This window comes from Mercenaria mercenaria, unplaced genomic scaffold (genome assembly GCF_021730395.1).
Source record: "Mercenaria mercenaria strain notata unplaced genomic scaffold, MADL_Memer_1 contig_3100, whole genome shotgun sequence".
Taxonomy (NCBI): domain Eukaryota; kingdom Metazoa; phylum Mollusca; class Bivalvia; order Venerida; family Veneridae; genus Mercenaria; species Mercenaria mercenaria.
In genome coordinates, this window is record NW_026461210.1 from 45,987 (window position 1) to 58,935 (window position 12,949).

The 12,949-nt window shown below is 33.2% G+C and overlaps 1 long non-coding RNA gene across 1 annotated transcript; it reads right to left on the reverse strand.

The window, feature by feature from the left end:
- Positions 1-2,645: 2,645 nt before the first annotated feature.
- On the reverse strand, positions 2,646-11,870 carry LOC128552737 (uncharacterized). Its single transcript, XR_008369153.1, has 4 exons — positions 11,621-11,870; positions 8,102-8,329; positions 5,025-5,156; positions 2,646-4,542 (listed from the first exon to the last, which is right to left on the reverse strand). It is a non-coding gene; the product is annotated as an uncharacterized LOC128552737 (long non-coding RNA).
- Between the last annotated feature and the right edge of the window lie 1,079 nt (positions 11,871-12,949).

Genomic DNA, 12,949 nt, shown 5'->3' on the forward strand with positions numbered 1-12,949 from the left:
TTGAGGAGGAGACGTGGTTTGGCGATTTTCAATTGCTAGATCTGGCGTGTTAATGTCCTAAATTAATGGAACCATGTGAATAAAGATAACTATCAAAGGAACACTCTGATCAAGTGTCCCTAATTTCCGCTTAATTTCTTTTAGAAGAGAAATCGTTCGAAGTAAATGTTAAAAAAAAAGGACGGAAGACGGGCGCCGCACAAATGACGGAAGGAAGTAAATGATAATAACATATAACATTGAACACTTTATGCTCAGGTAAGCTAAAACATCAAGCGTTAATTTTCACTCGATGTAAAAAGCTGTTGCCACTGTAAACAATTGAAGTATAGAAGTAATCGGTGAACCGATTCGGCTTTTATTCAATTATATTTTACAGCAAGGGAAATTTCCGCATAGCTGGTCGAAAGGAGTTGTTATACCATTATACAAAAAAAGTGACTCCAGTGATCCAAACAATTATAGAGGTATAACTCTGATTAGCCGTTTTTCTAAGCTTTTTACTGTTATATTAAATAACAGGCTAAAGAAGTGGGTAGATGAAAACGATATACTTACCGATACTCAGTTTGGATTTCGATCCAATTACAGTACTGTCGACGCTATTTTCATATTGAATTCTCTTATTGAAAAGCAATTGAAAGATAAATCCTATTTAATATGCTGTTTTATAGATTATAAGAAGGCTTATGATTTAATAGACAGGAACTGTCTATGGTATAAACTGATAAAATCTGGTATTGTTGGAAAATTATTGTCCGTTATTCGCTCAATGTACGAAAATATCAAGTTATGTGTACGACACATGAATACGTTGTCAGACTTTTTCAATTGTAATCTTGGTTTATTACAAGGGGAGATAACCTCTCCGATTTTGTTCTCGCTGTTTTTAAACGATATTGAAGTACATCTGCAACAAAACTTAGATGCCGGCATTACATTAGATCAGTTGTCAATTTATTTACTATTATTTGCAGACGACGCGGTGTTATTTTCTTTTACTAGAGAAAGATTACAACAGTCATTGGACAATTTAGAAACTTATTGTAAGAAATGGAATTTAAATGTGAACGTGGAGAAAACAAAAATTGTCGTCTTCAGAAAAGGGGGCAGATTAAGGGAAAACTTTAAATGGTATTATGCTGGTAGGGAAATAGAAATTGTTAGTACTTTCAGTTATTTAGGGGTTGTTTTTTTCAAGCGGTGGGTCTTTTATTCATGCCACGAGAACATTAGCCGGAAAAGGTTTACGCGCTATGAATTCTCTATTTAGTGTTACTAGAAATATGGAAGTACCTGTAAATAAAATGTTTAACTTGTTTGATTCATATGTTTTATCTGTGTTAAACTATGGTTGTGAAATATGGGGATTTTTAAAAGCAGACAACATAGAACGCATCCATAGAAAATTTTGCAAATGGCTGTTAAATGTAAAAAGATCAACTAATACATTGTCTTTATATGCTGAACTAGGTAGATTTCCACTATATGTTTAATCGTTTGACTAGAATTATAAAATACTGGTTGAAACTATATGGTTGCAAACAAAATAATTGTATCATAAAAACTATTGTAGATAAACAAAGAATGGAAATACTTCCCGACCATAACGTTACAAATTGGTCGTCAAAGGTACGAAATATTTTGCAAACCTCAGGGTTTACAGATGTGTGGTTATTTCCAGAATCAGTTAATATGAATGTCTTTATACCCTTGTTTAATACTCGACTGAAAGATATATATCAAACAGAATGGCACGTTGGAGTGGAAGCTTGTCCTTCATTGTTTCTTTATAGACATATCAGTACCGGTATATCTCGTGCTTATTACCTAAATATTATAGAAATCCCAAAGTTTAGAAATATTATTGCAAAAATAAGATTAAATTTTCATAACTTAAATATTGAAACTGGGCGCCATATAAATATAGAAAGGAACCAACGAATATGTATTTTATGCAATTTAAATGCTTTGGAAGATGAGTATAACTTCATATTAGAATGTCCATTGTATACTCAGATTAGAAATATGTATATTCCGAGGTTTTATACAACTCGACCTAGTATGTACAAATTGGTATCTTTGTTAAACTCAGGAAACAAAAGTTTGTTGACAAAACTGGCACTATATTGTATCAAAAGCTTTAAACACAGAAATGATACTTTGAATACGTAAGAACGCTTGACTTATGTTTGTTCTGTATAGAATCACTCTCGATATGTATTATTTATTATCATTTTGAATGTGATTGTAATTATTACATGCACCTATATTTATGATTTATACATGATTTATTGTGACTGTCATATTGATGTTATGATGATGAGTTTGTATGCTTAAATCAATAAATTCTGTTCTGTTCTGTTCTGTTCTGTAAACATGATTAGGTACTAATAAACTTTGATAATGTGGCAGTTGACCTCAATTCAATCGACACTGTTTATTTTACAATACAGGTCAGTTCAATAGTTGCGTTACAATAGATCCGTGACAGTTTATCTTTGAACACCCCTGGACTTATTGAACTCAACTGCCACATTATCAAAGTTTATGTATAAAATATCAGTTTCTATGATGTCACATGTTATACACATAACAAAAGATAGATGTAGTTTTCATAATAAAATTTTTATTTATAGAGATTATTCATATAGGACATGTTTAAGCTTTAAGCATCTTCACTATCATGCTTTAGGTTCCAGCGACAAATTGATAAAGCAAAAGATGTCAATGTCCAAATATCATGTCTTTCAATAGCTCATGTAAACAGAAAGTTGATCTTAAAAGCAAAGTTTCATGAAATAAACTTTACCGTCGGACAATAAGTCAATCAATACCTTGCATGACAATGATGTATTTAACATACTCGAGTTCAGCTGAAAACCTTTAGGAAAGCGTAGGCTGTCACACTTATTATAAATGTAATTACACTCATAATAAAGAAACCTTTCAATCACTGTCGGCCCTGACAATAAGTAAAACTCTTTTGCTATTTTCATTATGCACAACCATTGCAAGCTGGTAACCAGTCATCCCTGTAGTAGAGATCCGCTCTTCTATTAAGAAGTTAGGATAAGTCATTACTAGAGGTAAAACTAGACGCAGAGCTGAACTCAGTTAATGTGTACTTAGGATGACAACAAAAGGTGTCCCATTGGAAAGTGTTGGGTCACACCAGGTTATTAATCTTAAATCAATGACTGTTATTTTATTATTCACAAGATTTAATATCAATACTTTTTAATTTATTTTATATAACGATCTTATGTATCGAGTTGAATCAGCGATGCGCGTTAATTTGCAATCAGACAGTATACCAAAAACCAAGCAGTATGTTAACAGGGCGTTATAACTATTATATATATAATGAATAATTTTAATTGCTTCTCACTTTGACGTCTTTAAGTCAATACTGCTGAAAAAAGTTTTGCCCTTAATGTGCAACTGTTGATAATATCTGAAAGGGGCTTGAACAATAAACGAAAGTAGGATTAAAATATGCATTATTATTAAATTGTGAAGAGCAAATCGACAGACCTAAAAACAAAAACAAACATTATACTTTGAGGCAATATATAGGTTATTTTAGAAGCATATTCTAATTAGCAACAAAAGAAACAGCTGACACTATTTCTCAAACTTATAACATAATCTGTTAAATTTCTTATGCACAGCTGTCACATTTATAAAATAATAAAAAAGCTAATTACACAGTTTCTTATTGCTGGGAAAATGTTTATAAACAACACTTGATTCGCTACAAATTTACAAACTAAACATATGTACCAATGTTCTCTAGAATCAAGGAATATGGGTTAGTTAACTGTTCTAAAACGGTGACAAACCCAGAATGAAACAGAAATAAAAGCATACTATGTAAATTAGAAAAAAAACTTGAATTGTTTTAAACGATAATCGGCCTGCATACACTGACGATATTTCAAGTATCCATCAATGGCAAATATCATTACAAAATTACAATCAGACAAATTAGAAATATAAGTAAAACACATTTAAATTTCATAATTTGACAGTTTAATTGTGTAGCGGCTACAACATGTAAACTGTATCATGATATCAGATGGAGCAAAGTTACCAAAAATGAAGATGTCTCTCTAAGAAAGTCAAGAAATGTCTTGGATATTATTCCCGATCGAGTATATTCTTTTCTTAGATCAGCTGTACAACACGCTAGGACCGGAGTTTATTTATAATAACACTGAATTTAAGCATAATACGACACATAGCACAAACGGTACTGTTGTAAAAAGAAGTATTTCACACTTATGTCGTAAGTGCAATCAAATTTTCTCCAACCTTATCCTTTTCCTTTGTATGTTGTTTAAGGTCTCTTTTATGTTTTATATAGTGATATCAAAGTTAAAACGGAGAGCACTAATACACCAATGAGTATATAAATCTTGAATTGCGAACACAGCCAGCTACTGTATCCAAACGATAGCGCCCATCCTAATGAGGTTAGAAGTCTGTAACTTGACAATGCGATATCTCTTGTCTTATCAAAATAAAGATTATGCAGGGCTGAAATATATGTAAATTTAGATACATACAGAAATACCTATCAAATATTCGAAGGATTCTACTGACCAATGGATGTTGTTAGGTACTTTGTTTCGAACATAAATTTCTACCCAACTTTAATGTAACAGAAAAACAAGAAACAAATAACTATTCACTATTTTCTCCCACAAATTTAAATAGAAGATGTATTTTAACAAAAGGTGGTTTCTCTAGATCCTTAAACCCAAAGTTAGAAGTCTAGCTCTAGTTGGTACTGAGTATTACTGCAAATACGGTAGAATACGTATTTACGAAGACGCTATAATTAACCGATTTAATAGTCCTCACGCTATCAAAATACACGCCTTGTTGCTGGTTGTTTAAGTATTACTTAGGATTAAACTGGTTACTATTCAGTGAGTACAAGAAAATATAAGCATTTTGAATATCATCTAAATTACTTTCCCCAAAAAGATTATTTTAAATACAAACGGTGTACTTACCTGAAATAACCGGTTCATTTGCTGCTCCCGCCAAGCCAGACATGGCAGCTAGTACAAACACTACTGCATACTGAGTTGGAAGTGGATTCCATAGCAGTAAGGTTATATAACAAGACAGCTGTATGGCTGATCCTTCAATAGAAATACTATCACTTTAACGATATTCTTAATATTCATGATTAAAGCTCACAGGGTTTTATAGCAGCATGCAGTTAAACAATAAAAGCATTATATGAACTTTAATCTACCGTATAATATGGAACATATACTATTTATATTTTATTTTATGTTAGGCAAATTAATCTCATAAGTGACACAAAAATCTGACAATATATATAAACACGGAAATTAGGGGGCCTTATATTTGTTTTCCCCAATATATTTACTGTCGAGGAAGTGATGGTTTTTATATGTTTTTGGGAGATTTCCGTTTTAGTGTTCCGGGAACACCGTTTGAAAATCCTTCCATAGCTATATCCTGTGCAACATTACTTGGAAATATTCTATATGTACAGCCAGGTACCGGGAGACATTTTTAACGATGACGTCTGATGTCTGAATCTACCCTTAGCCTTTATTTCTTATTAATGTATTTGTTGAAATAGCTGTTGTGCAAAACATGTTTTTCTTTACCTCTGTATTTCTTTTCGCACTGCACCATTTTTGGTTAACATTGGTAATGCGTGTTTTATTTTTTCACAGAAACGTGAATTATACTTCTTTCTTTAATTGTTTTTGTTCCTTTGTAAAATTACTTATCTACTGTCTTAATGAGGGAGAATTTACCTAAAAGTATTCATTTTCATGGTTGTTTATGTAGATGATTTGCTGTGTTGATATACTTACGTACGTGCGTACGTACATATATATATATATATATATATATATATATATATATATATATATATATATATATATATATATATATATATATGCATGCATACATACATACATACGCACGTACATACATGCATTCATGCATACATACATACATACATAGCATTACATACTTTCTACGATTATGTGTAGGTCAATTCTAGCCGAAAGTATAAATTGCAATATGTCCTGTGTATTGATTAAGCTTCCCATAGACCGCGCTACGCAAAGACTGACTAACTCCATAGCTTATCATTACAAGTCCAACATTATGTATCCCATAAGGGCAACTGGTATATGCCTGAATTGAAAAAAAAATCTGTTAAAAGACCCTTTGGAAGCATAGAATGCAACCAAACAGAATTATAGCAGTTTTGGTTTGATCGTGTCTGTTCATGTGAGGTAATAAAATGTGCAACAACTTTCACGCCCCCTCGCACCGACTCCAAAGGATCAGAAAATATAACAACACTGAATCCAAGTAGGGGAGACGTTTTAAAGCGGCCACACGGCACTTAAAGATTGCTGTTTGATAGTTAATAAAATCTGTTAAAAGATCCTTTGGAAACATAGAATGCAAGCAAACACAATAATATCAGACTCGGTTGATTGAAACATTAAAGATAAAACAGAAATGAAGACCCCTTTGAAGCATAACAAGCAACCAAGCAAAACAATAAAAAAAACTTGAACTAATTGAGTTTGTTCCTGTTGCTAAATAAAATGTTCATCACCCCTCACACGCCTTACACAGGTTTAAGCGTATCTTTGTTATACAAATACAACTAATGGACTCCATGATCCCAACAGATTGGGAAACATAACGACCCTAAGTCCTTGTACGTGGAAACCTCGCATTTTGGGACTGCTGTTGTGATAGGTATAAATCCATAAGAGCGTCACGTTGCTAAGAAATGAATGTCTGTTTTACTATTAATCAAGTACGATACGTGCAGTTTTCGTATGTAAATATAAGCGAAAATGATATAAATATTGTAAAGCTAAGTAACGGAATATAACCTGAGGCGAAACTGATTTTAACATTTTCCATTACTCATATCACCATCACTGGCATGTGATATTTATTCGTTCTCACCGAATTAAGTTGTATCTGATACGTCATGTCTCAGTCTTCTCAAAATATTCATCTCTTTGTTTTAATTTATTTATTACATCCTGCAAAAACGGAGATCAGTAGATGTTTTCCTGGGTAACATTGAAAATGTAAGCAGCGTTAATGTGTCAGGTAACAGTTACAATCGCCCAATTATATCCATTGAAAATTAAGATGTTCGTTTTGTATGAACAGCAAAAGAAAAGGCGCCAAAGTTACGACAACGCTGCTTAGTGATAACGGACCGCTGTTTTGATGACGTCCGCGTGTAGTCAGGGAGAATGCTCTTTTCCTGATGTCGCAGTTGTTCCGTCTGATGAGCAGAATGGCCGGGAAGCTGATTGTAATGTTAAACGGAACAAAATGTCTGCATTTTTTAATATAACCTTGTGTAGAGATCGAAAGGAAATATAATGTCAATATAAGAAATGAATTATTTTTTTCGAAGTTTATGTAGCGCGATTCATGTTTGATCTGCCGATCCTACTCTGTCGTTCATTTTGCATGAACTGCAAAACATATCATTTCTTAAGAAAGATATATCATATGGCGAATTATCAAATGAAATGCTCACGGAAAATCAAAGCTAGTCAATTGCTCAAACAAAACAAAATGTACATATTCTAAACTATCTTATCAAAATGGAATGATGGAATATTGAAAAGAACCTTTACAGCGTAAAATGTAGGAAAGTGTCCATGGTAAATTTATTAGTTTCTTGATACCGAGGATGTTTTAAGTTTTCTGAATAAGACTGATAAGTTATGTTTTCCAATAAGTATATACCAGTTAATCATTTCATTGCTATTCTTTAAAAAATAATCAAAGTCGTATGCAAGGTGGCGCATTATCAAGTTAAAATAGCCAGTTTAAATGCGGAGTTCATATCAATAAACGTAATTAGACAAATTGATTTAATTATGATATATACGTAATATTTAGTGAGCAATTCGTTTTAGCAAAGATAATACTGTTTGGAAAGATCATAAACAACCTGTTATCATTTTTGTTGTGATTGTAAAACGCTTTGAAACTCGTGTACACAACATGCAACAACTTGCAAAACCTTTGCAAATATCATACATACACTGGTAAAGTCTCCCACGACAAAACCATTTGTCAGGTCACTAAATACTGATGATACAACTAGAAGCTGTTGTTCCTTTGAGGTAATCAAGTGAACAGCCACTTTCCGGAATTGCTTACAGATGGAAGAAGATGTATTGATCCCAGAGCGTATGTTTGTTACAAAGGAGATCATCAAAAGTATCGCAACGACTGTTACTCCTGAACAGAATCCGGTAAATACGTAAACCTACAATAAATAATATTCAACATCAAACCATCAATTACCATGTACGTTTTTTGATTTAAGATAATACATGAAATTAGAGAGTATCTATGCTGCAAACAAGAATAAATTATACTGCTGATGTTTTATGATATGTATATAATACAATAAATGATTTAAAAATCATTAAAGGTAAGATCAGAAGACGCACTGAATGAAACCAGCTCAAGTCTACATCGTCAAAGCTTGGCTACATGAAATTCTGAATAAGAATAAGTTTTATCACTAAGCATAATCTAAAACATTACACAAATACATAAATACAGCACCTGTTTTGGCGTTGGCGGTAGAATCAAAGACATGTTGAGATCTCTATGAGGACAGTAATTTGGTCCACAAAATGTTTCCAAGTCCTCCGTGGTATTATTTGAATCTTTATGTCAAAACACAATCGACGAAAATAGGTTTCCCCATATATTACCTATATGTAGAAGCGATAACGTGTCGTATTGCATATAGCACAAAACACAAAACAGTCTAGATCTTAGCTCAAAAAAAGAAACGTATCACACACAAAAAGAAATGCGTGTTCTAGATCCGTGAATAAAACAAAACAATTTATTTAATCATACATTTTCAAATAAAGACGTTTGCTTTGCAGTTTACCGAATATTTCCCGCGGACAGCGTGGCTAGTGCTACGATGCTAGACCGTTTGTTTTTTGCGACGTCATGTTAGTTAGTTTGTTTGTTTTTTATGGGTTTAACGCCGTTTTTCAACAGTATTTCAGTCATGTAACGGCGGGCAGTTAATCTAACCAGTGTTCCTGGACCAGTACAAGCCTGTTCTCCGCAAGTAACTGCCAACTTCCCCACATGAATCAGAGGTGTAGGACTAATGATTTCAGACACAATGTCGTTTATCAAATATTCACGGAGAACATACGCCCCGCCCAAGGATCGAACTCGCGACCCCGCGGTCCGTAGACCAACGCTCTACCTACTGAGCTAAGCGGGCGGGCTGTCATGTTAGTTGATAACTTTGTGTGTGTTTCATCTTCAAACGTATGTATGCAAAATTGTATGAAGTAAAACAACACGAAAGAAGCAGAAAGCAAATAATAATATTATATATATATATATATATATATATATATATATATATATATATATATATATATATATATATTATCGCGGTTGCGTAATTTCCATTTAGGTATGAAATGCATGGTAGTGTTTAAAGTTCGACCTCCTCGTACATTAAGCATGTCCATCTATTTTTTATACTTAAATGTAAACTACTACACCGCAACTTATTTCATAAATGAATCCCATCGAATTGAAACAACAGTCACTGATACTTCAGTAAAGACCTTGCCCCAATTAATCAAGTACTATCGTATACTTACTAGAAAATATAAACGCATAAACAATGCCTAAGAATAATGTTACTCTATCTTGAATTACTGTGTCAGTGATGTAAGCATACGCTGACATTGCAAGCCAAAAATGGGCGGCTTCTAAGAAAGAGAAGTACAGTACTGGGCTTCAGTAATAGCAGTAGATATCATAATAAACTCATCCATTCCCATTTAGTTGTGAAAGCACAATGTACATTTCACGTGCGACAAGTCAGTTTGTAAAGCATGCATAGAGGGAGAAGTCTACCAGTGTAAGTTAGAAGGACGTCTTAACCATCTATGTAAAATTAATAAAAATGTGTGTATGGTCTTTTGATAATAGAAATTTAATACCCACGGCATTTCTCTTAACATTGACTGTTACTGTATTTACCCATGATCAATCAGAATATCAACTAGCATCATGAGAAAATAATTTATCATTACTAGGGGGAATGGAATGAATAGACTGGATATATATATGAAATTCCGTTGGCTTGAATAGCACGCAATCAAACAAACTGATAGCAGACCCATTTTGAATGACTTTGTTCATGGCAGTTACTGAAACGTACAACTTTACCATAGCACCAGCTTAAGCGCACCTATTTTTACAAAATGACTCAAAAAGACCACAAATAAAATGAAATTACGTCCAAGTACGAGTTGAACCTTTACATCTACCAACCACGGTTGTGATGGCAAACGATTCTAAAGACATTTAATTCAGGCGAGCAAAACAAAACAACCCCTACATCCATCTAAGGAATATGTATGTTTATACACAGATTTAGCATCTTCAACATAACATGTAACTGATATATAATATTACTTTGATAACAATCATATAGACCTCAATATTTCTGTCAAAGGCTTCAAAATGCAATATAAAACACACAAGTAACTTCATTTCTACAAAACATTATCCAAGCTTAATCACCGTCAGCAATGTTAAGTAAATTAATGTTATTCTCAACGAAAGATTTTAGAATGTATTTCGATTACGAAATATATGCATAAAATAGAGAAAAGTAGGAACTTCACAGGCCGCTCAACAAGACACAAACGTAAATGTTGCAGGCTCGGTTTGATTAAGCCTGTTCATGGACGGTAGTGAAAATGCATGCTACCGTCCACGCCCTCTAGCCCCGGGTTGAGCAGAACTCAACTCGAAGTACAAAAAGCAATTTAGAGACATCCGAAGATGTATTCAAACGGCGGTGAACATGGAACCTTCAATGATACACGTGTTGAGGCGTGTAATTCCATGAAAAGCGGCATTTGGTCCCCAGATAAAGTAAAGGGTTTGCCCTAAACGAGAAAACAATGGGCAGAACTAAACAAACTGGAATTTAGGAAGGGGATCTGAGGTTATGGAGCCTGCGTATCACAGGAACTGTCAAAAGACAAAATTAAAAAGCAGGCACCATATCCAAGGGGTGATTAAACAATACCCAAGGCTATAAAAGCGGGAGTATTGGAACCACCCAGGCCGAAATGGTCATGTTGAGAAACTAAACAGTATCAATAACACAACATAAAAGCCGTGCTGAACGATTTGAGAAGATCGAAATATAAAACTTTCTTTGGAGGTCAAATTTTCTGCCTCTATTGATCTTAACATTCTTACATGCTTACCAATGCCAATAATTACAGACGCTGGAATGACCGTGTACCAAGATGAATAGAATCCTATTGCCATGTAAATTATATATGTACACATTAAAAAAAATCATGATCTACTTTGCTGAAATTCTTTGCACTGTGATTGGTGTTATGAACAAACTTGTAAGCATCATCACAGCATACAACAATGCAAGGCCTGTTGTGCCAAGTCCTTCTGCTTTATTTACTGAACTTTGTAAATTAGCAAATGAATAGAAAGCACTGAATTGTAACATAATTGCTACACTTACAAGAAGTACATTTTTTAATATTACTGCTTTAGACATTTCACCTAAATGTTCATCATGTTTGACACTTGTTCTATCTGTTTCTTTACTTTCTTCTTGTGTCATTTTATCCTTAGAATATTCATATTCCTCCATATTGAAATTATATGTTTCTGTAAGTTTAGTTAAATCCACTTTGTATTCACAAGATAAGATATAATTACACAAACCAGTGACTCACCAGCTGTTATACCGTTAGACAAAATAACATATGACTTCTGTTCACAGCTAGTTCGAAGTGACAGTTTCTTGCACTAGATAAACAGAATAATACTGCGTTTTCATCATGTACTTTGCAACCGAAGGTCAAATGATTAAAGTGAACTTATGAGAAAAAGGTATAGATGCACACATTTTAGCTCGACTATTTGATTCATTCTTTTCTTCAAAACTATAAAGACAAATGCTTTCAATCTTAACATAAGTTTTATGCATCGTCCGATAACCCCAAAGGAAAAGTAATATAATTTTTGACATAAAAATATTGGTTAAAGTTTTTATGTAGGCTGGTTTCACAACAACTACTAAGCCGAATCTTAGTACATAAAACGACTTGAAAAGCTCTAAGAAGTGCTAATTGCCGGTCTGGACTACATTTCAGACATTGGTGTTTTTCCATTGGATCTTTAAGCCTACACGGAAAAAGGACGTGCATTTCGTTGTAAGCAACTTTAAAGGTCATATGTAATAATGTATGTTTGTTGTGAAACACTATAAAGGATATTGTCAAGCTTATAAATATGTAGCGTAATATTTCAGTTTGCAGTGACGTCAAATGAGATATTAGAAACCATCTGCACACTCATCAGTTATTTTAAGATGATTAGTAGATAGTGGAGAGAGATGCAACGTAACAGTACAGTTACAAAGAAGATAAAACTTTAATACTCACATTAAAGTTTGTATGATATAAGAATATGTTATAGTTCTGATGTAGCATATTTTAAACACGGAAGTAAATCTACTTTTGGCAATTTAACTTAATATTTACAACTCGAAATGTTATCAATTTAAAGTTGTAAAAACGATTTTCTTATAAAGATAGCTTAAGTAAGCAAACTCTTTAAATTATAATAAATATGAACTAAAGCTGCAGTCATTCATCTATCAAGTAAACAAACCATAAATGATAGGAATGATAAACTATCCGTTATATGAGTGATACAAAGCTACCTATTGAGTTACGAGTTCAACAAACAAAATTCACGGACAGTAATAAAACTAGAAGGAATTCAACTAACCTGTTTCAAACCTTTTTTCATCATCAAATTCCTGATCAATCTTGTAAGAATT